Raw genomic sequence first — 27,066 nt, 5'->3', positions numbered from 1 at the left:
TCACAGCATGGACACATGCAGGCTGGAGAGAGAGAGAGAATATGCTCAGATTCTGCTGCTTGGGCTGACTGAGTTTTGCCCTGATTTAGAGCACCTGGCTTGTTGCAGAATGCAGATGTTTGCTCTGCTGCCCAAGAAACCAGGACTTCATTCTCTTTATAATGAGCACCGTGACCTGGGGGAGTTTTTCAAGCCCTGGCTGAGTCAAGAGAGAGTCTAGTTTTTCCTCTTTTGGCTTCTCAGCTGACAGTCTGACAAGTTCACAAACCTAATTAGTGGAAGGGGTATGTGGAAATTAAAAACTTAATTTTCAAACTCCTTTGAGTCAAATCTAATTGACAGATTGAACTATAGCTTGTTCTGTTCTTCAGTTTCATCTTTCTGTGGGCAAATCCCTGGTGGTAGAGTTTTGCTTGGCCCATTGCTACACTTTTCCAAGACTATATTAAAAATTATTCAGTAGTAACTTTCAGAATCTGCAACAATCTTAGCACCACTGAAGTGATGGTATCTGAGACCAAGGCATTTTCAAAACTTAATAGATTATAACTTACTCAAGAGACGAGGTGCCTTTTTTTTTTTTTTAAGACCACCGATTTAATTAAAATCTACCACCAATATATTAACAGCAAGCTTATGGATCACCAAATGCCAGTCAAACATAATGAAATAAATGCAAATGTCAGATGACTTATTCTTTTGTCTTAGAAATTTGAAATCTTAAGGGTATTTGTCTCAGATTCAGGCTCTGGAATTTATTTGGATGTATAAAAAAGGTGCACAGCCAAATGTTTACATTTTAATGGTAGTTTATAAATAATCCAGTGCCATTTTTTTCTTTTTATTTAACTTTCATATCTTTCATCAAGGGATGTCTCTCCTTTTATTCCCAAAGCTACCTACATTCCACCCAAACTGAGGCCACACTCACTTTTCCTGCTGAACGTTATTTGCATCAGGAAAGAACAGGTAAGTACACTGAAGTTCTTGAGTCACAGTCAAGGAATGACTGCACCACAACTATGGGGGGGTTAGAATTTGTGTGGGATTACCCAAAGAAGGGCAGCTCTGCTTTGTGGTTGGGGGGGGGGAAGAGAAAGAAGGTCAGAAACTGCTGCAAAAGGTGCTCGGTGGTCAGTTTTTCAGCAATGACTCCCTCCCCCCCCCGCACCCCTCCCCGAATGTGCATAAAGGTATGAAACCTGGGTGGGGCAAGTCTCTATGTGAAAGCAGCGAGGAAGCCAGCACCCCTCCTCCCTCACTCCCTCCCTCCCCAGTGGAGGCGAATGGCAGGCTGAGTTAGGACCTCCTGTGGGCATTACACTAGTCGCCCCTTTTAAAAGGGGGGCTGGGAAGGAATTTTTCCCACACCACCAGAATTGGCTTCGGTAGTTTTTTCGCCTTCCTCACAGCGGGTGTGAGGATGGACCTTTTCTGGTGAATAGAAAAGATGGTAGGCCATATGTCACAACTTATTTTGTAATACTGGGTGGATGTTCAGTGCAGGTACTCCATAGGGAGGGCAGCCAGTGACCAGATAAATGGCCTGGTGAAGGACTTAAAAGGAGGTACTGGATAAAGAAACAGAACGGGGGAAGGGGTTTGGGAACTCCTATGATTGGTACAGCAGGGAGCCAACCCTCCTCCTCCCGTTCTCATAGCCCTCCTTAACCCTCTTATGAGGCTGGTGGATGGTAAGGTCCAAGCCATGGGTGGCTGGGGGACCTGGATGGAAACAAAGAGGGGCTGGTTAAAGCCCCTGAGAACTGATTTGAATCAGCATGGATTTGCCTGCTACACTTTATCTGCCGGGTATTCCCAGACATCTATAAAATAAAGTTGCGGCGTGATTAAAACCCATAACAAGTCTCCTGTCCTTCTTGCGGTACACTCAGACAATGACTGACTGTAATTTTCAGCCTTTCTGTTTAAAAATGTTTGTGTTCCCCAGCACCTTCCTTTTGGATCTTTGTCACATATTGTATCACACATTTGGGCTTCAGAGTTGTGAGGTGCAACAACATTTACTACTTGTATGGCAGCAGTGTCCCTAGGTCCCAATGAGGATCAGAGACCTATTGGTATGTAAAAGTTCCTATGCTGAAAGGCCTTTTTACAAAAGTAAACTAAATGTAAATTAGAAACAAATTTACAATTGGGCTACAAGCAAATAGGATGAGAATACATTAGCTGGGTGAATAAATTCCACAGTGGGAACAAAGTATGGGGGAATCAACCCTGATGAAACATACAATCTGAAAAGGAAACAAATTTTTTAATCTAGTCCTGAAGAATGCCACGAATACACAATGCTAGCATGTGCCAGGGGGAGGAAATTCCACAGCTGCAGGCTCTCTGCCTCTGTGTTAACATCATTTTGGTACTATAACAAAATCTTCATTGCTTTCATTAGGATGACTCTTCTATACATGATCTTTCTTTGTCGCGGCCTTTTCAGGAGATACCATTCATATCAACATAGGACCATCAGGAGATTTCTGTTGCAATGACAAAGTAATAGGGTTAGACAATGGTTGTATGTGAAAAAGTGACCTTTTACACTGAAATACCATAGTCCTTTTATTTATTTATTTTCTTTACAACAATGATCTTTCCAGGTCATTATTGGATCAATACTGACTCAGAGGGGAAAGCACTCCTTAAAAATGACTATTACTCCTTCTTGCAGCACTCTTGGAGATTTTTCCACGCAGTACTGAATACATGTCTAAATCCTGTAAACACAAATGAATGTGAGTAGCTTAATTCATGCAAGTGGTTCAATTGACTTCGCAGACAACACAAAGTTACTTATGTAAGCAAGGACTGGCCATTAGGTCTGATGTGGCTTAGCTTATGAAATCAGAACAAACCACTGCCTATAGATACAGAAAAAACACCACACAAATTTTAAAAACAATTATAATTAGAGTACACAGTTAACAATTTTTGTACTATAGTTTGATTATCATGACTCTCAAAATAAGCTGTCTTGTTTACGATAAAGATATACCTTATCCTTAGTGTATACATAGCATTTTGCATTTCTAAAATGTTGCATAGATATTAACTAATTAATGGTTGAACTTTTTCATGGACAAATTCTGGAATGTTTTTGCTAGATTGATAGGTAAAATAGAGATCTCATTTAAGAAATGTCAATGTGTGTTTGGGGGGGGGAAAGTACAGAATAAAGTTTTCCCACAAGATGTCACTGTTTCTCTTTCACAAGAAACAGGGTTGACATTGAAAATAGACCAGATTCCCTAAGATGACCTAAAAGCACAGAAATTAAGTAAAGCATTTCCTTTTGTATGTGTGAGTCAACCGGGTAGTGCCTTGTCTATGCCGCACAACAATATAAGATTAAGTCGTCTACAAGAGTTTTTAGTATACCCTGGCTCACATTGTACCAGGAATCAGGCAGAGTTGAGTTGAGGGCACATTCATGACAAAATTAATGTAAGACAATATTTTCTTCCTATTAAAACTACTGATAAACTAGCACCTCGTGATACCCAAAAGCATCCAGATGTTTGGACCTTTACACATGAACGGGGTCTCTTGGCCTTCAGTAGGCTACTTTAATTGAAACTGGGTGAATAGGACAATTGAAATCAATGTTGCGAGCAAGCACTTTGCAAACAGTTTTGTGAAAGTCCTTTTGATTTTGACACGAGTAATGCCAGCTATGTAAATCCTCACCCTGAATCTCTGTGTATAGCTATGGGCTTGGTCCAGCAACACTGACCCAGCAGCCAGTCAGCGACACACAAGCCACACTCTGGCTTTCAGCAGCCTTGGTTACTACCTGCAGGGTGACTCCAACACACTCCCAGTCCCGATTTTCCCCCAAAACGTGTGTTCTGCACTGTCCAGCCCCCTCATGGGGGTAGTTCAGATATTAGAAGTCCGTTTTCCCTGTAAGGGGTCAATATCCAACAGTTTGCTACCTGAACTGGAATTACCAAACAGCTCAGTTTAACCACAACACTGGATTCATTTTGATTAAAATCATAAAACAAGTTTATTTAACTACTACGAGAAAGTATTTAAGTGAGTACAAGCATAAAGGTATTAAAGTCAGAAGTGGTTAAAGAGAACTAAAAATACAATGCTAGCTAGTAGCCAAAACTTAACAAACTAGACTTGATCCAAGGTAAAACCTTACCACAGGTTCCAGCAACATTGCTGAGCAAATTCTCAGGTCAGGATCCCTCCCAAAGTCAAAAGGCTGGTTCCTTTGTTTTCTTAGGTGAAAGAGAGCGAGGGAAAGAGAACCTGGGGTGTTTTTCCCCTCACTTTTATAGTCCAATCACCCTTTGAAATGCATTGTCCTGAGGTTTACCCCTAGATGAAGTTCCTTTCTACTGTGAGGATGGAGATATGGAGTCTTGTAGTGAAAGAGTTTCCCTGTTGTTGTCTGCTAAAATGCAGATTGGTCTGTTCATTGCCAAAGAATGGCCACTTGACAGGTAATTGCCAATTGCTTTGTTGACACCTGGCTAGATGCTGCAGCTTGTCTTTTGTCTTTTAGAAACATGGGTTTGAACATGTGGTAACAACGTCATACAGGGGGAATTCATAACTTCATATATAAAGTGGCTACACATATTTCACCGTGATATTATTGACCAGTGAGTTATTGTTTTCAAATGATACCTCACAAGGCATGTTTTATACAAAGATAATTACAATCGTGTGTAAGGTGTGAATACAGGGGTGCATTCTGTCACAACAACTGTAAAAGGGACACTATTAAGCTCTTTGCACCTCCAAATAGGGAGTCTAAAGAGCAGAAATTTAATGCAGCAATAAGCTGGACCAAATGCTGCTCTAATTTACACTGGTTGAACAATTTGCCCCACTGCCTGGAAAAGGCCAAACTCTTTACTAATATAACTCCACTGGCTTTGGTGGAATTGCACTTCCTTCACCAGTGGGGAAATTGGCTTATTGCGTGTGTCTTTAATAACCTGACCAAAATATTAAGAATCCGATGATACTTTAAAAGTTCATGAGGAAACCCTACAGTGTTTAGGAGGGGATTTGCTTTCCTTTAAGGAAGGTATATTTTGTGGCCTAAGTAGATTGACCTTGTCTATTTTAAAATAATAAACTCTTTGCTTCTCAGTGGCCAAAGCTAAATGAGTTTAGTGACTTCAGTCCAGTTCCAAACGGAGAGATGTACACCCCCTGCTACTAAGTAGCACTGTTCTCAGCCGGTTCAGCCGAGAGGCTTGCCGATGTAGAACAGAGGCTGGGGCACCTTTTTGTCCCTGGAGCTGTTTCTCCCAGGCTAGGGTTGAGGCACATTGGCAGGAGTCTTGTGCAGTTCACCTTTTCAATGGATAAAGACAGGCCATCAGTCTCCAAGGCTCACATCCCACTATTCACTCATTTTCAGTTATATAAGTGAAAGGGTCTCTCTATTTCGCTCCCATAATGGGACTGCATGTGAAATAGATGTGGGAAGATTTGTCATCATTTCCAGGTTCATCCTTCAACCAACTGAGCTCTCCCGCTGGATTGAGTCCCATCTCTCTCATGTCTGGAATGCTTTCTGTTTCATCATTTAAAAGTGATAGCCAGCAGGTAGTACAAAACAGCAGCTACACAATACAGGATGTAACACAGTACCTGAGGGAACAGCTAGACAGTTTTTCCAAAGTCAGGAACCAGAACACCCAGTAGCTCTACACGGCACTAAAAATGAATCTTGCTGTAGGGCTCCTACAGTGCAATCATTTTGACAAATTATTAGTCTAGTTTTTCTGAATCTGTAGTGTCATACTGGTATTCCTTACACAAAGCAAACCACCCAGCAGGAGAGGTGGTCAGAGAGACACACTATATTTACTGCGTCTGCCATAAGGACAAAACTGGATCCTATTGAAGTAAATGGCGAAATTCCGATCCACTTCTGTGGGATCAGAATTTGGCCCATAAACACATTTTTCATTTAACAAACCATAGTATAAATTTCCATCCATTTGCTAAATGGGACTCTATACTGCAATTATGAATGCCACTGAGCTCTGCCCGTGAAAATGGCATCATTGTTGCTATAGTAACTAATGTACTTCAAAGGGGGAAAAAGTGGAGGGGTGTGTGTGTGTGTGTGGGGGGGGGGGGGTTAAAATGGATCAAATCAAGTACCATGAACAAGCTATGAGGTGGTGTTTGTTGCTAGAAAATGTTCACTGCCACTTTTTTAGGGAGACTTGTAGAAACTGGACAGTGCCCCCTATAGTATAGAGGGTACAAGAGGGTGTGGTGCTATAGTTCTGATTAGCATGAATTTGAGGTGGCTGCATGACATACCACTATGTAGATCTCAGACTTGAAGTAATAACAACTTTAAGTCTCTCTCTCACTTTTACTTTGGGTCAGATTCTGCCACTTTACACTGAGTGTAGTACCTTACTCACTGATCACTGATTTAAATCGGGCTTCTCTCAGAATAAGGTACTGCTCAGGGTGAGTAAGATTGGCAGAATCTGGCCCATTATTTGAATTTTCTAGCTATCTATATCTAATCCCTATGCAATAATATATCATTATTATATATGCACGTACACCTCAGAGGCACTGTGAAGCCATAACGTGGGATGAGTTACACCAGCAAATCATTGAATAGCCGCTTTCAAACTTGTGCTTATAGATAGAGAGAGAGTGCAAGTTATTTTTATTTAAAGTTATGTGAATTTTGTTCTCGGCAATGACAGTGGGATATGAACCTTGGAGTCTGAAGGCCGGTCTTTATCCATTGAAAAGATGAACTGCACAAGACTTCTTCCAATGTGCCTCAACCCTGGCCTGGGAGAAACAGCTCCAGGGACGAGAAGGTGCCCCAGCCTCTGTGGCTACAACTTCCTATTTGAAGGTCCAAAGAGCTTAATAGTGTCCCTTTTATAGTTGTTGTGACAGAATGCACCCCTGAATTCACATCCTACACACTATTCATAGAATCATAGAATATCAGGGTTGGAAGGGACCTTGGGAAGTCATCTAGTCCAACCCCCTGCTCAAAGCAGGACCAATCCCCAACTAAATCATCCCAGCCGGGGCTTTGTCAAGCCTGACCTTAAAAACTTCTAAGGAAGGAGATTCCACCACCTCTAGGGTTACCATATTTCAGCAAGCAAAAAAGAGGACGGGAGGAGCCCCGCCCTAGCCCTGCCCCTGTCCTGCCCTAGCCCCGCCCCATCCTGCCCTAGCCCCGCCCCTGCCCCTCCCACTTCCCCCCCTCAGAATCCCCAACCCTCCCCCCGCTCCTTGTCCCCTGACTGCCCCCTCCTGGGACCCCTGCCCCTAACTGCCCCCCAGGACTCCATCCCCTACCTAAGCCTCCCTGCCTCTTGTCCCCTGACTGCCCCCTCCTGAGACCCTCCCCCCATCCTAACTGGCCCCCTAGGACTCTACCCCCTACCTGTACCCTGACTGCCCCAACCCTTATCCACACCCCCACCCCCAGACAGACCCCTGGGACTCTCACGCCCCATCCAAGCACTCTCCACCCCCTGACAGCCCCCCCCCAGAACTTCCGACCCAACTAAACCCCTCTGCTCCCTGTCCCCTGACTGCTCCGATCCCTCTCCCCACCCCTGCCACCTGACAGCCCCCCCCCAGAACTCCCAAACACCCCCCCACACTCCTTGTCCCCTGACTGCCCCCTCCTGGGACCCCTGTTCCTAACTGCCCTCCAGAACCCCACCCCCCTACCTAAGCCTCTCTGTTCCTTGTCCCCTAACTGCCCCCTCCTAAGACCCCCCCAAATGCCCCCCAGCATCCTACCCCCTACCTGTACCCTGACTGCCCAAAACCTTATCCACACCCTCCCCCAGAAAGCCCCCCCCGAACTCCCGACCCCCCCCCGTCTCTTGACTGCCCCCTCCAGAACCTCCCTGTCCCTTCTCCGACCCCCTGGCCCCCTTGTTGTTGGCCTTCGCCTAATGTCTCTGTGAGCTTGCTCAGGAACGGCCTGAGCCGTTCGTCCCGGCACTCTGGGGAGCGGGGGAGGAGCTCCAGACTGCCGGAGGCAATCTGCGAATGCAGGGAGGGAGGGAGGGAGTGATCTCTGCTGCAGGGGAGAAGAGGGGGGGCTCTCTCTGGCTGTCGGAGCCCCATGTAAGTGGCACCATCCGGCCGGCTGCCCTGTTAGCCGCGCGCGCTCTGCATGGGGGGGGGGAAGTCCGGACATTTACAAATTCCCCCCGGACGCTATTTTTAGCTCAAAAAGCCGGACATGTCCGGGGGAATCCGGACGAATGGTAACCCTAACCATCTCCCTAGGTAACCCATTCCAGTGCTTCACCACCCTCCTAGTGAAAAAGTTTTTCCTAATATCCAACCTAAACCTCCCCCACTGCAACTTGAGACCATTACTCCTTTTTCTGTCATCTGGTACCACTGAGAACAGTCTAGATCCATCCTCTTTGGAATCCCCTTTCAGGTACTTGAAAGCAGCAACCAAATCCCCCTTCATTCTTCTCTTCTGCGTACTAAACAATCCCAGTTCCCTCAGCCTCTCCTCATAAGTCATGTGCTCCAGCCCCCTAATCATTTTTGTTGCCCTCCGCTGGACTCTTTCCAATTTCCATCCTTCTTGTAGTGTGGGGCCCAAAGCTGGACACAGTACTCCAGATGAGACCTCACCAATGTCGAATAGAGGGGAATGATCATGTCCCTCGATCTGTTGGCAATGCCCCTACTTATACAGCCCCAAATGCCGTTAGCCTTCTTGGCAACAGGGGCACACTGTTGATTCATATCCAACTTCTCGTCCATTGTAACCCCTATGTCCTTTTCTGCAAAACTGCGGCCTAGCCATTCGGTCTCTAGTCTGTAGCAGTGCATGGGATTCTTCTGTCCTAAGTGCAGAACTCTGCACTTGTCCTTGTTGAACCTCATCAGATTTCTTTTGGCCCAGTCCTCTAATTTGTCTAGGTCCCTCTGTATCCTATCCCTACCCTCCAGCGTATCTACCACTCCTCCCAGTTTAGTGTCATCTGCAAACTTGCTGAGAGTGCAGTCCACACCATCCTCTAGATCATTATTGTAATTATCTTTATACAAAATATGCCTTGTGAGGTATCATTCGAAAACTAATAACTCACTAGTCAATAATATCATGGTGAGATATGTATAGCCACATTATATATGAAGTTACGAATTCCCCCCTGTATGATGTTGTTCCCACATGCTCAAACCCATGTAGCCCTGACTAGGCAGAAGTTGTTAAACAGGTCTATCCTAAACAAAGAAGTGTCTGCTTATGTCAATGTACATCTAAGTGGTGAACAGGGTCCTTGGGACAGCAAGCAAGGGTTAACCGATTTCTCAAAGACAAAAGACAAGCAGATGCCTCTAGCCAGATGTCATCAAAGTTGATTGGCAATTACTGGTCAAGTGGCCGTTCTTTAGCAACAAACTGAGAGACCAATCTGCATTTTAGCAAACAATTACAGGGAACTTCTTTCACCATGAGACTCCATGTCGCCATCTTTACAGCTGGAAGGAACTTCATCTAGGGGTAACCCTCAGGACAGTGCATTTCAAAGGGTGACTGGACTATAAAAGTGAATGCAAATCACCCCAGGTGTTCTCTCTCACCCACCTAAGAAAACAAAGGAACCAGCCTTTTGACTTTGGGAAGGAAGCTGACTGGAATATTTGGTCAGCAATATTGCTGGGAACCTGTGGTAAGGGTTTTACCTTGGACCAAGTCTAGTTTAAGTTTTGGCTACTAGATAGCATTTTACCTTTAGTTCTCTTTAACCACTTCTGACTTTAATACCTTATATTTAAATGGTCTCTCTTTGTAGTTAAATAAACTTGTTTAATGTTTTTAATCAAAATGAATCCAGTGTTGTGGTTAAACTGAGCTGTTTGGGTAACTTCAATTAAAGCAGCAAACTGTTGAATGGTTTCAGAGTAGCAGCCGTGTTAGTCTGTATCCGCAAAAAGAACAGGAGTACTTGTGGCACCTTAGAGACTAACAAATTTATTAGAGCATAAGCTTTCGTGGGCTACAACCCACTTAGGGAAAGATTAAGAATGAGCTCTCAAAACTGGATATATAGTTCACTCTATATGCATCCGAAGAAGTGGGTTGTAGCCCACGAAAGCTTATGCTCTAATAAATTTGTTAGTCTCTAAGGTGCCACAAGTACTCCTGTTCTTTTAAACTGTTGAATATTGATCCCTTTCAAGGGCGATGGACCTCTAATATCTGAACTGCCCAGGAGTGGGCTGAACAGTGCAGAACACGTTTTGTGGAAAATTCAGGACTGGGAGTGTGTTGGGGCCACCCTGCAAGTAATAACCCAGGCTGCCGGAAGCCAGAGTGTAACTAGTATGTTGCTGAGAGGCTGCTGGGTCAGTGTTGTTGGACCAAGGCTGTGGCTATACACAGACACTCAGGATATGACCTGCATGCTGCTTGGCTGTTTGTGAGCAGCCCAAATTGGGAGCTGCAGAAGAAAATCATTGTGAGGCACCCAAAGTTCTAGGGCAGGTGGTGACACAACTCCTCACTGGTTTGGTTTGCACCCTGGAATCTGAGAGTTGTATTTAATATTTTCCCCCTTATTTCTACCTCATTTTAATTTAATACAAATATACTGTAGGTGTTAATACTCTGAGGGATACTAAAGCCTGAAGCAAATGTAAGCATATTACCCACTTCAGTGTGAAATGTGCTCTCTCTGCCAGTAGACTATTTTTCAGACTAATTGGTATTTTGGGGGGGAAATGTGCACAATATTTCTGATCAGAGATGAGAGTTGAGGAAATGTACTTGACTTCCATCAGAAATATGTTCTTTTAAATGTTGGCTTTTTCTCTATAGGCTCATTTGTTCCCTTAAATACCCCTCAACCCTCTTCCTTTCAGGTGGGGTAACTACTTCAGACAGTCCCAGATGGTCCTGAGTGGCAACATTTAGATCCTCTTCTGAAATCTGAACACGTGACTGTTTTAGGATCTTCAGATCCTAGGTTTTTGGTGAAGTCAGTTATAGACCTAATGCAAAATTCAGATCTGGATGGAGCTATAATTATACTTATATAATTTATGTGCATTATGGTAACACCAGCGGGACACAACTGAGATCAAAGCCTCATTGTCCGAGGCACTGTGCAAACATAAAGTAAAAGAGGGACTCTGCCCCAAAGAGCTTACAATCTAATGGGACAAGAGAGTCAAAAAGGGATGCAATGTAAGAGTTTCTTTATTCAGGGATGAATGTATGACCTTGGAGTCTGTGCCTCATACAAGTTACTACATAGGTGGAGCATAACAGAGACGTTTCAATTATGTAATAAAACAAAAGTTTTAACCAGCACGTCTAGATCCTGGCTGAGAATAGGGATTATTTAAGAGGAAAGTTCAGGAAGTGGGGGATTAGCTTGTAGAAATCATAGGGTCAAAAAAGGACTGGTCAGTGTGACTCCCTCCTTACTTTTTCAGGAATACTCATCATGACACTATGCCCACTATTGTCTCCTCAACTAGTTCTTGGAAATAAGTGGTGATGGTGCTCAAGCTACCTGCTTTGGTCATTTAAGGGGAGATTTTCAAAGGCACAAATATCAGTTAGGCCCCTAAATCTCACTGTGAAGCATCTATAACTCCCATTTGTGCAGCTCAGGGCACTGAAGTGAGAGACACATCACAGTCTGGATTCTCCACTGAGCCATGGCACAATCTAGGCAGCATGGCTCAAAAGCAACAACAACAAACGCAGGTGTGACCTAGACGAGAGAGGAGTGATCATAGCCTGACTGAGTTACAGCAGAGGAAAGAGGACTGCTCCTTTACAAAAGCATATCAGTGTCATTCTGTTTATTAAACATCACTGAGACCTTTCACATTCATTTCCTTTCAATAACTTGTTTTTTTAAGAACATTAAACCACCCACCTATTTCTCAAATCTTAATTAGACACTCAATTAGGTAAATTGCATCTACTTCTCTGTCCTTTTCACTGCAGTTCCACATGCACAGTAGATTGGGATGGCTTCTTTAAAGGCTGCCTCTGTATGTGCGGGGCTGTGCTGGCAGCGCTCCTGCTGCTATTGTAACCCACGTTCTGCTTTCTGAAGGGAGTACAGATGCAGCAGGGTCAAGAGTCACTTACGGTGCAAATGATTTGGGTTCAAACAAAATAGTTTCTCTTGGCTAAAAATCTCTTAGCATATACGGTAAATGAATTTAGCAATAAACACAATCACTTTGCTTAATAGTGTATTTAGATTAGCACTGAAATGGATCACTGGGATTCAAACAGCTGCCAAACTCTACAATGTCACTGCAGCACATGATCCCAGTTGTGCATAACTTTACCAGTCACTATAGGGTGGAGAAGTTGCTACTGTTTCATGACAATTGTGAGGGTCCCACTTCAATTTGTGTATCTGGAACAGTATTACATAGCAGGTCGGAAACTGATAACAGCAGCGGTATTACCAAAAAGTTTTGATTCCCTCTATGTTCAATTTACTCTCCCTAGAGAGCTTCCTCTCACTTACCATGTGGTTCCACTTCAGAATCTTGCAACCTCAGGTCACATAAGTTATTCCACACAACTGATAGAAAAACATAAGACTCCAGTGAGTGAGGGTTGCAGAATCCATTTTTAAAATTTTAGGGCCTGACTGTCCACTTCTTAGTACCTTTATACAATCATTAACAACAGCAAAAAACAAGTGCATAGCAGATGTAAATTGCTACCAAATTAAAATTTTCCACCTCACACAGAAATATTATTTTACACCTGCTTTGCACATGTGCAAATTACTACACAATATGCAAGGCAGGGGAAACCTGGGTGCAGAAAAACAGTTCGGTGATTGCAGTACATTAGAGATAACTGAGGCAAGTTTTAGATTTATTTAAATAACAAGGGGTTGGGGCATTTTAAAGCTATATTACATTTAAAAAAGCATTCAAAGTACATTAAGGTTGCAAATTTCAGCATTCAAAAGTTGCGAAAGGTCAGGATTAAGGTTGCCCATGAAACTTTAAAAGTTCCTTCCACATTCATACATATGCATTATGATAGTCTTTCACTACATGATCACATCTTTTTCCACAGGACTCCTACCTCATTCAGTGCACAAGATGGATGGTGCTCTGGGAATGAATAGGGTTGTGTCCTGAAGGAGGCTGTTGTCTATAGGACCCCTGCCTCATTTACTGAAGAAGGAAGAGAACGGAGGGTCACATGGTTAAGATAGTTGAGTGCCACCCTTGAGAGCTGGATTCTATCTCTGCCTCTGTGTGGCACTCTGTACCTCAAAGCAATACTCTGAAACCCCCATGTTCACCACTCTCATATACTGCTGATCAGAGCCGGCACCAGCCAAGCGTGTGTGTGTGTGTGTGTGTGTGTGTGTGTGTGTGTGCGTGCTCAGTGGTTTGAGCATTGGCCTGCTAAACCCAGGGTTGTGAGTTCAATCCGTGAGGGGGCCACTTAGGGATCTGGGGCAAAATCAGTACTTGGTCCTGCTAGTGAAGGCAGGGGGCTGGACTCAATGACCTTTCAAGGTCCCTTCCAGTTCTAGGAGATAGGATAACTCCATTAATTTAAAAATTAATTAATTATTTTTTTTTCTTTTGTTTTGCAGATGAATTTCAGTGCGCCACTGTAGGAGGCGGCGGCGCGGAGGAGGGGAGCGCCCTGCTGGGAGCGGGTTGCGCGCGCCGTCTGCCCCAGCTGGTGCCAGGTCTGCAGCAAGCCCGGCAGCCGCATCCTTCCCTCCCCACCGACCGATGACTTTCAATTCACCTGCAGGCAGGAGCGGCGCGGAGCCTTCCCGGCAGGCGGCGCAGCAGGAGGGGCCGAGTGGCGAGCGCCCCGGCTGAAGGAAGCCCTGGCCGCCCCCCTTCTTTCTCTCCCCCCCCCCGCTAGCCGGGGCACGCACTCTGCTGCCCGGGGCATGTCTGCAGCACAGGGAGTCCTGCTAGCCAGAGTGCAGCCGCCGCCCGCCCAGAGGCTTGCCAGCGCAGCCGGGGGAGGCAGCTGCGAGCTGCCAAGTAAGTGGCACCGAAAGTTTGCACCCTGTTTTTGTTTTTTTTGGTTCGCCGCTCCGGCCTCCCTGCACCCTGGCTGTTTTTTTTTTTTTTTCGCTTGGGGCGGCAAAAAAGCCAGAGCCGGCCCTGATGCTGATATGTTTTGTACAAAGTATATCTTGTGAGGTATCATTTTGAAAGTCTTGATCTGTTGAACATTAATATGCTGTTGGATTATATGTGCTCTCATTGTACGTGAAGTTATGAAGTTTTGCTCTGTGTGTTATTGAAATATGTTGTGAGGTTGGGAACACCACAACAAGCTTTATAGGTACAACAGTGGAGTAGCCAGATGCGCTGATTGCCCATTAATGAATCCACTATCCCAGAAACTGTGTGCAATGGAGACTTCTCAGAGAGAATAGTTAGACAATGGAGACTGCTTGACTAATGGGGACTGCCTGGTCCCCATGTCAAACGGTCTTTCCAGAAAGCTGGAAGAAACTATAAAGAGGGGAAGTGACATCATGACTTGGCCTCACTTCCCCTACAACTGAGCACCTGGAAATGCGTCTGGAGGACAAAAACTTTGAACTGGGAGGGTGGCCCTGGGCTGGAGGAGAGTCCCAGCCTGTATATTGAAGATCTGTGACCTGTTTGTACCATCTATCAGGGTGAGACACTGCTTGACTGAAATCCTATTTAGTTTATAGAACTTAGACTGCAAATTTATTTTATTTCTTAGGCAACCAACTTAGATCTCTACACTTATTACTTATACTCACTTAATATCTCTCTTTCTGTACTCAAAAAAACCTGTTTTATATTTTACCTAAAACTGTGTTTTGGTTGCCGTGCTTGGGAAATCTCAGCTCAGTTTACAAAGTATATCCACTCCACATCAAGGGAGGGAGGGATGGACTGGGTAATGAACTTACACAGGTGAAGCTTCTGACAGGGTAAGACGGTACAGTTCTGGGGTGCAAGGCTGGGGAGCTGGGGAGAATTAGCTGGAGCCTCTCTGTTGTTGGTTCATGAGTGCCTGGGAGGTCATTCATAGAATCATAGGACTGGAAGGGACCCCGAGAAGTCATCTAGTTCAGTCCCCTGCACTCATGGCAGGACTAAGTATTATCTAGACCATTCCTGACATGTTTGTCTAACCTGCTCTTAAAAATCTCCAATGATGAAGATTCCACAACCTCCCTAGGCAATTTATTCCAGTGCTTAACCACCCTGACAGTTAGGAAGTTTTTCCTAGTGTCCAACCTAAACCTCCCTTACTGCAATTTAAGCCCATTGCTTCTTGTCCTGTCCTCAGAGGATAAGAAAAACAATTTTTCTCCCTCCTCCTCATAACAACCTTTTACGTACTTGAAAACTGTTATCATGTCCCCGCTCAGTCTTCTCTTTTCTAGACTAATCAAACCCAATTTTTTCAATCTTCCCTCATAGGTCATGTTTTCTGACCTTTAATAATTTTTGTTGCTCTTCTCTGGACTCTCTCCAAATTGTTCACATCCTTACTGAAATGTGGCGCCCAGAACTGGACATAATACTCCAGTTGAGGCCTAATCAGCATGGAGTAGAGCGGAAGAATTACTTCTCATGTCTTGCTTACAACACTCATGCTAATACATCCCAGAATGATGTTTGCTTGTTTTGCAATAGTGTGACACTGTTGACTCATATTTAGCTTGTGATTCACTATGACCCCCAAATCCCTTTCCACAGTACTCCTTCCTAGGCAGTCATTTCCCATGTTGTATGTGTGCAACTGATTGTTCCTTCCTAAATGGAGTACTTTGCATTTGTCCTTATTAAATTTCATCATATTTACTTCAGACCATTTATCCAGTTTGTCCAGATCATTTTGAATTTTAAGCCTATCCTCCAAAGCGCTTGCAACCCCTTGCAGCTTGGTATCGTCCGCAAACTAAATCATTGATGAAGATATTGAACAGAATCGGACCCAGAACTGTTCCCTGTGGGACCTCACTCATCATGTCCTTCCAGCATGACTGTGAACCACTGATAATTACTCTCTGGGAATGGTTTTCCAACCAGTTTTGCACCCACCTTATAGTAGCTCCATCTAGGTTGTATTTCCCTAGTTTGTTTATGAGAAGGTCATGCAAGACAGTATCAAAAGCTTTACTAAAGTCAAGATATACCACGTCTACTGCTTCCCCCCTATCCACAAGGCTTGTTACCCTGTCAAAGAAAGCTATCAGGTTAGTTTGACATGATTTGTTCTTGACAAATCTATGCTGACTGTTACTTATCACTTTATTATCTTCTAGATGCTTGCAAATTGATTGCTTAATTATTTGCTCCATTATCTTTCCAGGTACAGAAGTTAAGCTGACTGGTCTGTAATTCCCTGGGTTGTCCTTATTTCTTTTTATAGATTGGCACTCCCATCTTCCATGACTTTTCAAAGATAATTGCTAATGGCTCAGATATCTCCTCAGTCAGCTCCTTGAGTATTCTAGGATGCATTTCATCAGGCCCTGGTAACTTGAAGACGTCTAAGTAATTTTTAATTTGTTCTTTCCCTATTTTAACCTCTTCTGATCCTACCTCATTTTCACTAGTATTCATTATGTCAGACGTCCAATCACCACCAACCTTTTCGGTGAAAACCGAAACAAAGAAGTCATTAAGCAACTCTGCCATTTCCACATTTTCTGTTATTGTTTCCCACCCCCATTGAGTAACTCAGTTGGGTGTGTCCCTGCCTGTGGATGTCTGTGTGAGTGCAGTACATGCCAGAAGTTTGTAGCTTGCTGACAGCATCACAGTGTGAGAAGGAGCGCTGGTTGGTGGGACAGAGAGCTCAATGGTCCAACGGTTCAGGTTACACCCTGGGAAACCTATCACACTCTGCCATAGAGTTCCTACATGATGTTAGGAAAATCATGTAAACTAGATTTTCCACAGATGGCCACTAATTGTGTGTTCTTCATTTTCTGGGTGCCCAATATGAGACACTTGGGGCCAGATTTGCCCAAGTGCTGAGTGCTCCAACTGAAGTTGAGTGGCGCTGTACTTTGAACATATAAAGTGCTAAAAATGGCTAAGTATGCTGAAATATCAGGCTCCATGTTTCTGAAATTGGAAATCCAAAATTAGTGGATACTTTTGAGAATTTTGGCCTTAATCTGTGCCTCAATTTTTTAGCTGTAAAATGGGGATCATGATACCACCTAATCTCACAGGGCAATTGTGTAGACAAATTCAAGAATGTTTACTGGTAGCACCACAGGAGGAAATTAATAATTTTGCATTCAGTGCCGGGTTTGAATGGTGTGTGTTAAATGAGTCCTAGTTGTTGAGCCACACATTTAATTAGGAGGATTTACAAAAAAGAATAATTACCCATTTACTGAATGAGTCTGGGATCCTGTGGAATAAATAGTATTTGATTATGTAATTAAAGACATTCGCACAAAGGGGGTGAATTAAGGTTAAGCAGACAGGAATTAAGGAACATCACAAACCTCACCATCTTCCTTTTCAAGTCCACTTCTTTGGCCTTGCCTTTGCGAATATAAACCCATAACACAGTGTACATATAACTTAAGGAAGAAAGAAAAAATTGTTCAGGTACTTTTCTCCTTGGAGAGAGCAGAGGAGAAAGAATAAAACACATGACACAGAGGCTACTCCTGTCACTTAATGCGCTTCTGGAAAGCTAAAAGATACCATGGTGATGAGGGTGGTTTAAAGAACAGATGATAAAAATTCTTGGTAGAGGGAATATTTTAATGGTGATGGCCAGCATTGGTGGCAGCACATTTGGAAATGCCCCCCCCCTTCTCTGAATTGTTTTACTTCTTACTTTCCGCCTGCCCCTTTTTTCAGTGGTAAAGGGGGAAAATGTTAAAAGACTAAGGGCTTGTCTCCACTTAAAGTGTGACAGTGGCACAGCTGCACCACTGAAGACCCCACCTGTGCTGGCAGGAGAGCTTCTCCCATTGGCACAGGTACTCCACCGTCCCAAGAGGTGGCAGCTAGGTCGATGGGAGAATACTCCTGTTGACCTAGCGCTGCCTACACTGGGGGTTAGGTCGGTTTAACTGCGTCGCTCAGAGGTGTGGATTTTTCACATCTCTAAGCGATGTAGTTATAATGACCTCATTTCCTTGTGTAGATCAGGCCTGAGATAGTTTTTCAGACTTTTGGTAAAATTCCTACTATCAAACACCGGGGTTTTTTTTGGTGCAAAATTCATTTTTAACTAACACGATTTTGAGATGAGAAAAATTTTGTTGAAAAAACCATGATCAGCTCTGCTCATTAAACTTAGTCACATTTTCACTTCAAAATAATGTCAAAAAAGTACCGTCCCAGTTCCAGGGATAATTGACCTTCTGTCCCCAACATGGTCTGGTCAATGGCGCCCCTTTGGGGCTCAGGCCTGTATGCCTCTCCCTTTAGACGGAAGATTTAGGCTTACAGTCTTCTTGCAATGCATTAGGACTATTCCAGCAGGTCTGACCTTAGTCCAGCACCTGCCATTCTGCTCTCCCCAAGGGCCACGACAGTAGTTACCAGTGACCTGCCAGCTTTCACAATGAACAGGACATTTATTTAAAAGAATTGAAGAGAAAACATATAAAACAATAAACAATCTACATGTATGTTAAGCCTAGCAGTCTTTCAAACCTTTGCAGCAGGGCTGTGCCCTCTTGGTTACATCATCATGTCAGGTGTTAGATCAAAAGAGGGATGCTCAACCAGTTCATCCTGACCTTTATATCACAAGCTCTTTCTTTGTCTCCTGGACCTCTTGAACCCAGTTTGGATCAGTATATGAAATTCTTCCCAGGGGGTTGGTACTTATCAGGAGTTGTTTACCTCTCATTAGGGTGACCAGACAGCAAATGTGAAAAATTGGGACAGGGGTGGGGGTAATAGGAGCCTATATAAGAAAAAGACCCCCAAATCGGGACTGTCCCTATAAAATCGGGACATCTGGTCACCCTACCTCTCGTGGGATCTGCAGTAATCACCTCAACTAGTTTTAGTTCCTGGGAGAAGCTTGCAGACCCTCCCCCATAGAGCAAAGATTACAGTGCCTCGCTCTCAAAGATACATGTAACATTTATAGATACTAGAGATTATGACTAATTCCAGTACCTATAGTGTCTGGCGTACCTCCGTATACAGGGCCGTCCTTACCCATATGTTAACTATGCAGCTGCGTAGGGCACCAGGAAATTTGGGGCACCAAATTGCCCCAAATTTCCTGGTGCCCTATGCAGCTGTGTGCTGCTCCAGTGGCCAGCCTGATCCCCCGACCAACTGAGCTGGCCAGGAAAGCTGCCCCTGCCCCGTCTCTTCCCCAAAGCCCCCGCCCCTGCTCCATTCCCACCCTGCCTCTTCCCACCCCTGCTCTGCCCCTGCCCCACCCCCACTCCACCCCTTCCGCTGAGCTACGTCCTGGGGGACTGCAGCAGGGGTCGGTGCACCCTGCACTCACCGGGCGGCGGGAAGTGGAGCGACCCGGCCCCAGCCGGCTCTGCTCCGCCGGCTCCCAGCCACACCGCCGGTGAGTGCTGGGGGGCGGTTCTCCATGCTCCCCAAACCTGCTCCTGCCCCCCACACAGACCTTGGGCGCAGCCCCCCCCCATGGAGGCCTGGGGACACCCCAGGCCTGGGGCCAGCCCCTCCCCATGGGGGGGGGGGCTGCATAGGGCACCACAATCTCTAGGGACAGCCCTGTCAGTATAATAGTCTTTTGAAGTTTCCACATTTCCAAGGTCTCACATTTGTCAAAAATACAGTGAGAGGATGTCAAAAATCCTTCCGAAACAAAGGTTGGAGTCAGGGGTGAGGAGGGGGAAGCATGGTAGTGTAGCCAGAGCCCATAACCTCTCCACACCCCAGCCCCCTCCCCCAGCCCAGAGCCCTCTCCTGCACCCCAAACCCCTCATCCCAGCCCCACCCCAGAGCCCGCACCCCCAGCCAGAGCCCTCACCCCCCTCCTGCACCCCAACCCCCTGCCCCTGCCTGGTGAAAGTGAGTGAGAGTGGGGAAGAGCGAATGCCAGAGGGAGTGGGGATGGAACAAGCAGGGGTGGGGCCTCGGAGAAGGGGCAGGGCAGGGGCAGGGGCAGGGCCTCGGGGGCGGGGCAGGGGGCAGGGCAGGGGTGTTTGATTTTGTGCGATTAGAAAGTTGGCAACCCTAGGGGGTTATCTTATAGGGTGACCAGATGTCCCGATTTTATAGGGACAGTCCCGATATTTGGGACTTTGTCTTACCTAGGCACTTATTACCCTCCACCCCATCCCAATTTTTCACATTTGCTATCTGGTCACCCTATTATTACCATTCCAAGCGTCATGAGTAAAGGGCTAGCAACACCTTTGGATCCCTCTTCAGTCGCTCTCAAGTGGCAAACCCTGCGCTTTCAATTCTCTCAGGGTTGAATCCCACAGTTCTCCCACTCGCAGACCTGGTCCCTGAGCTGTAACACTCCATTTACCAACCATGATTACTTAGCAGGTCCAACTGGGTTTGGCACCTGCAAAAGACTTCACTTTGCGAGCTTTGACCAGCAGTTAAAGGCAGTGACACCAAACAGCTTCTTCAGAACAAATTATTTCTATGAACATAGCATTCGGAGAAAAGGGTTAAAACAATAAAAGGCCTACACATGTAGTTCTTACCTAAAGCTTAGCCTTTCTCCCAAAGCTAAGGCAGATTCATCTTATTCCAGGTGCCTCCTGCTTCTGGGGGTTCATTCTGCTTCCCTGTAGTCACTACTTCTCTCTCCCCTTGATCTTAGGGGCTCAGGCTTTTATCTGCTCTGTGGTTCTTTGTTTCAGTTTTCCTGCCTGAAGGTGTGCTGCTTAGAAAAAGGCTGGGTCAGATATCACCATCTTTGCTGTTTTATTAGACTACAGACTTTTGCCTTTCTGTGGAATAAGGTGGTCAGGCCCTTTCAGGAAGCAAATTGTTGTTGTAGGCCTTGCCTTAGCTTCAGTGTCCCTTACTTTTCTATCCTCACTCCTTGTTGCAGACTGGACTTCTCATAGCAAGTCTCTCTGGGTATGTCTGCACAGCCGTAGCTGTCCCAGGTCAGCTGACTCGGACTTGCGGGACTCAGTGTGTGGGGCTATAAAATTGCAATGTGGACGTTTGGATTCAGGTTGGAGCCTGGGCCCTGAGACCCTGTGACAGAGAGGGCCTCAGAGCCCAGGCTCCAGCCTGAGTCTGCTATTTTTAGCTCTGCAGCCTGGGCTCAAGTCAGCTGACCTGGACTCTAAGACTCAGCGCCACGGTTTTTTATCACAGTGTAGATGTATCCTCCAGGTTCTCTGTATTTAGGCTTCTTCTCTCAGCCCCAGGAAAGAGGACATAGCCATTCCTTAAATCTGTTGCTGAGTCACATGGTCGGCAGATAGCCCTTATCCCTTTCCTGGCTGTTTCACCCTGTCACAATATGTGTATGATGAGACTAGTGTAGCACCTGTATTTGCACAAATTCACCTGCAAAACCAACTGGCCCCAATTTTAACAGTGTAAACTTCTGCATTTGTCCATGCACATGTCAGACAATTCATAAATTGCTCAAACTGTCAGAAACTTCCAAAGTGCACACATGGGTATCTGCATCTGCGAAGCATATGTGCAATTTTGAATGCACATATGTGGACACCAGGTAAAGATTCAGCTGAAAATGTATTTCTCTGTGTGTTCATTTCAGAATAGTCTTAAATTATTATAACTATGTACATTATACAAGTAATTCAAATATTTCTTATATGCTTTTTTAATTATTAGTGTAACTTAACACATTTTCTGTGACATAAATATTAAGGGTAAAGTTTTCAAAAGCACCTAAACTGATCTGGGAGGCCAGGTCAAAATTCTATCTGCCTTTACCCTCTAAATATTCTTAACACTCACACTGTCATTTCAAGTTCATTTATTCATCTTGATAGATGCAGCATAAGTGAATGTGAACAAACGTATCTGTTGAACTGGATTTTTAGCTTTAATAAACAATGACTCAAGGTAAAAAACAATATGTTTATAAGAGTAAAAGGAATATTCTAAAATGTCATTCATTTTGGGAGGCAGCCTAATTGTGCGTCATTCTCTGGTGATCTGTGTGTGACCATCTCTCCTTTATATAAGCAAATTCCATTATAGAACTTTGTGGGCTTCAATCAGTTTAGAAATTATTGTCTCCATACCTAGATACTAAGACCCAGACATTACTGTCGTTTGCAATTCTTGCAAATAAATAGCAGTTTGCCACATTCTTAACAAAAAGTTATTCATTAGAACTGGGGCACATTAGCAGCACTGAATAACATTTGACAATTGCTTAGGGTATATGTTACTAAAGGTATTGGATGCTTATACAAATTTCTTGATGTGCTAATAAAAAAGGGTAGTAATTGAAATACTGTACTGAATTTGAAGCTCCAGTACTATACTTTTATTCTGCAATCTGTCCTCTTGCAATTTGTAAACACATTAGAAATCCAGTTGTTTTTAAAGCCACTATTAACTATCATTAGTCACAAAGTGTGATTTATACCTGTTATTGAATGTATCTAACTTTTACCTTGTGTAAAAGGAATTAGTTGCAGGCTGACTTGGTCAAATGATTTTTAAGCATGTTTAAGGTGACCTTTAAACTCTGCAGAGTTTAATCACTTTGCATAGGCTGCTGTAGGTTGTACCACAAAATGATGCCTTGAAGAAAGAATCTAAACTATTGTTCTGGCAGCTTTTTCTGACTGATGGGGCAATTGGGAAGGTGAAAGGCCCTCGAAGTATGTCTGTGAGGGCATAAATGCAATGGACCAGCAGAATACAGCAACTGTGAACCACACAGATAATAACAGAATCAGAAATGAAGGGCTGGAAGGGTCACCAAGAGGTCATCAAGTCTAGTGCCCTGCAGTGAGACAGGACCAAGTAAATATAAAACATTCCTAACACGTGTTTGTCCAACCTGTTCTTAAAAACCTCCAATGATGGGGATTCCACAGCCTCCCTTGGAAACACCAGTGCTTAACTACCCTTACAGTTATAAAGTTTTTCCTAATATCCAACCTATATATTTTTTTTGTCTACCTTCAGTGGACATGGAGAGCAATTGATCATTGTTTTCTTTACAACAGCCTTTAACATATTGGAAGACTATTATCAGATCCCCTCTCAGTCTTCTTTTCTGAAGACTAAACATGCCCAGTTTTTTTTAACCTTTCCTCATTGGTCAGATTTTCTACCCCTTTTATCATTTTTGTTGCTCTCCTCTGGACTCTCTCCAATTTATACACATATTTTCACCCAGAATTGGATATAGTACTCCATATAAGGCCTCACCAGTGCCGAGTATATTGGAAGAATTACCTCCTTTGTCTTACAGGTGACACTTCTGTTAATACACTCCGAATGATACTAGTCTTTTTTGCAACTGCGTCACATTGTTGACTCATATTCAATTTGTGATCTACTATAAACCCCAGATCCTTTTCAGCAGTTCTACCACCCAGCCAGTTATTCTCCGTTTTGTAGATGTGCATTTGTTTTTCCTTCATAAGTGAAGTACTTTACTGAACTTCATCTTGCTAACTTCAGACCAATTCTCCAATTTGTCAAGGTCATTTTGAATTCTAATAATATCCTCCAAAGTGTTTGAAACCCCTCCAAGTTTGGTGTCATTCACAAATGTTATACACATACTCTCACTCCATTATCCAAGTCATTAATGAAAATACTGAATAGTAACAGATCCAGGACTAACCTCTGTGTGACCCCACTATTTACACCCTCCCAGTTTGACAGAGAATCATTAATAACTACTCTTTGAGTACCATCTTTCAACCAGTCATGCACCCATTGTACAGTAATTGCATCTAGACCACATTTTCCTAGTTTGCTTATAAGAATCGGACTGTCAAAAGCCTTATTGAAATCAAGATATATCATATTTACTGCTTTCCCGCATCTACTAGACCAGTAACCCTGTCAAAGAAGGAAATTAGGTTGTTTTGACATGATTTGTTCTTGACAAGTCCATGCTGGCTGTTCTTTATAACTCTGTAATCTAGGTGCTTATAAATTGAGTGTTTAATAATTGGTTCCAGTGTCTTTCTAGATATCAGAGTTAGAGGGCCTGATCTATAATTCTGGCCTGGATAACCTTTGTTCTCCTTTTTTAAAGATGGGTACTGTATTTGCTCTTCTCCAGTCCTCTGGGACCTCACCTGTCCTCCATGAGTTCTTGAAGATAATTGCTAATGGTTCCAAGATTGCTTCAGTTAGTGCCTTAAGTACAGCAGTTTCATCAGGCTGTGCTAACATGAATACATCTAACGTATCTAAATATTCTTTAACCTGTTATTTTCCTGTTTTGGTTTGCATTCCTTCCCCCTTCTTGTTAATATTGTGCTGAGTATGTGGTCACCATTAATTTTTTTCAGTGAAGACTGAAGCAAAACAACCAGTAAACATCTCAGCCTTCTTGATGTCATCCGTTTTTAGACTCCTTCCCCATTAAGTAGAGGTCCTACACTTTCCTTCATCTTTCTCTTGCTCCTAATACATTTAAAGAATCTCTTTTTATTGCATTTTATTTTCCTTGCTAGGTGTAGCTCATTTTATGCGGTAGCCTTTCTGATTTTGTCCCTACATGCTTTTTCTATTCTTTTGTACTCCTTAGCAATGTGTCCATGTTTCCACTTTTTATAGAATTCCTTTTTTATTTTCAGGGCATTAAAGAGTTCCTGAAGGACCCGTATTAGCCTTTTACTATTTTTCCTTTGTGTCAGGATAGTTTGCAGTTGTGCATTTAATATTCCTTGAGAAACTGCCAGCAATCCTGAACTCCTTTATCCATTAGATTTTTTTCCCATGGGACTTTACCTACCACTTTTCTGAGCTTGTTAAACTTTGTGCTTTTTGAAGTCCATTATCTTTATTCTTCTGCTTTCACTCTTTCCTTTCCTTTCCTTAGAATCATGAAACGATAGATTTCATGATCACTGTCACCCTCATTGCCTTCCACCTTCAGATTTATAACCAATTCCTCCCTGTTTGTCTGAATCAAGTCTAAAATGGCTGTTCCTCCGGTTACTACTTTCACTTTCTGAAACAAAAATTTGTTCCTAGTACATTCCAAGAATTTCCTATAAATTTAGTGTTTTACTGTGTTATTCTTCCAACAGATGCTCTTTTCTGGGGTACTTGGAATAATCTATGTAGTACAAATATTAATACCAATGTTAGTACATAGTAATTTTGATGGAATTTTATTTTGAGACAGGATAGTAGATACTCAGGATAATTGGGCATTTCCTGCTCTAAACACAATGTATCATTAGTTCTTCAACATTCCCAGATCTTTCAGAAACAATGAGGTATCAGAAAGATAATGTTATTTATCATAGACATTGTCTTGTTTTGGTTTGAAGTTGGGGCTCACTACCATGCCAGTGACAATGATACATAGAGCAAATCAAACATATCCATATGCATCTCTGTAACTCTTGCTCAATCTGGCTCACTTGTCAGGCACTGGCATTTTATAGGAGACCCTGACCATATCTAGAAGCTGACATTACCTAACCAACATTTGATTCCTTTTTAGTTTAAGAAAGACTTTGATAAGGTTGCAGGAACTGAAGGCATTTACTTAGTGCTGAGAGAAAATACATTTAGTTTCATAGCAAAGTTGTAATCATAAAAATGAGGGAAAGGGGGGAAGATAGTGTTATAATTTATTTCCTTTGAGCTTCTAGTGTGAACCCAAATTAGCACATTCATATTATGGTTTTCAATGATGTATTTAATTACCAGGAATAGCTGCATCTAACCGTATTTTAGAAATTGATGTAAAATTGCTTTCTGTGTTTAAATTACCTGAAAGACTTCTGCTTTCTAGCAGCCAATTTATATATGAAGAAAAGGAATCTATAGTTCAAGGCCAACCTTCTATGTTCTTCGTAGGAAGCCAGTTGTTTCAGCTGAGTTTTTACACCAGCATATTTGAAGAGGACAGGCTAATTCACATGTATCGTGTTATCCACCATTTCACATCTAGGCAATTGAAACAATAGAAGGGATTTGAAATGCAACGGAGAGTAGAATATTCTCACCATTTGTTAAAAGGAAGAGAGAGAAGAGAGATGGCAGCAGCTTGATTAGAAGGACTGTGCTTAAATTAGTGTGTTAGTTGGAAAGACTATGTAGGCAAATGTGTGGCATTAAGGGGCAAATTCTTATTCTTTAAGAACTGCTGGGTAAGCAAGATGGGAGGCAGGATAATGGTGGTGGTAAGGAGGGGTGAAGTTCAGAGCTGCTTCTGCCAGCAGCCAACAAGTGGCTGCTTATTTTTTATCTTGCATACAGGGGGGTTAGACCAATTTTTATAGTGCAGGTGCTGATAGCTATTGAACAAAACTGTAAACCCTGGATATGATGGAAACCACTTCAAGCAAGGGGGTGCAGCAGCACCCACAGCACTCTAGTTCCAGCAACTATGCTTGCATAGGCCTCCAGACCATTCTGAGCAGGGCTACTGCCCAGTGCCTTTGCTACTTGGTATCTTTGCTGCTTCTTTCACACCTGAATTTGGAGAAAAAACCCCACACTTGCAGTTAGAAGCACAACACATTACTCATATTCTTGACATAAGAGCTTTACTCATCCAGATGGATTAACAGTATTGAGAAGGAGAGGTGAATGTGGCTCACAGGGAAGATAGAAGAGGAGAGAATAAATATTTAAATACACCATTCAGATTAATATTAATTTAATAACCTGTTGGCCCCTCCCATTTTTAACGAAATAGATGTATATGGCGCTAATAAATTCTGAGGCCAAATTTATTTGCTATAATCTTAGGTTTTGGGCTTTGGAGTTTATTTAACCCTGGGGATGGCTACTACTTTGAAAATGGTAAGAACTCTCAAACTATCACATCTGCTATCATCAGAATAAAATAAAGTTGCTTTTTGGCAAATATATAGGGTTGATATTTTGCTATCACAATGGAATACGAGAACAGATCCCACTGCA

The sequence above is a fragment of the Emys orbicularis genome, chromosome 2 (assembly GCF_028017835.1).
Source record: "Emys orbicularis isolate rEmyOrb1 chromosome 2, rEmyOrb1.hap1, whole genome shotgun sequence".
Taxonomy (NCBI): Eukaryota; Metazoa; Chordata; order Testudines; family Emydidae; genus Emys; species Emys orbicularis.
This window is presented reverse-complemented; position numbering follows the sequence as displayed.